This window comes from Gekko japonicus, unplaced genomic scaffold (assembly GCF_001447785.1).
Source record: "Gekko japonicus isolate JY-2015 unplaced genomic scaffold, Gekko_japonicus_V1.1 scaffold2632, whole genome shotgun sequence".
Lineage (NCBI taxonomy): Eukaryota > Metazoa > Chordata > Lepidosauria > Squamata > Gekkonidae > Gekko > Gekko japonicus.
This window is the reverse complement of record NW_015175446.1, coordinates 158794-159090: the sequence shown is the minus strand read 5'-3', so window position 1 is coordinate 159090 and position 297 is coordinate 158794. Positions and strand designations below refer to the sequence as shown.

Below are 297 nucleotides of genomic sequence, written 5' to 3'. Positions count from 1 at the left end.
AGGAATGGAGAGATCTCAGCGTCCTTATATCCCAGTCAGAAGGTGGGAGGGGGTTTGCAAAGGATGCCTGTAAAGGATGCACAGTGATAATGCAGTCTTTACAACCCCCCCTCCCCCCTTTCTGACTGGGATAAAAAGACTCGGCTCTCCATTTCTACTTTGACTCTCGAAAGCTGCTGCCCTGGAAATCTTGTTAGTCTCTAAAGTGCTACTGGACTCGAGTAGAACTGTCCCACTGCAGGGCCAACACAGCTAGACCGATTTCCCACAAGCGCTGCTCCACGCTCGCTCTTCCCT

General features: G+C 51.5%; 1 protein-coding gene across 1 annotated transcript in view; it reads left to right on the top strand.

The window, feature by feature from the left end:
• CHRDL1 (chordin-like 1) overlaps nt 1-297 on the top strand; it is a 90507-nt gene that overhangs the window by 924 nt on the left and 89286 nt on the right. The gene's annotated exons all lie outside the window — the stretch shown is intronic.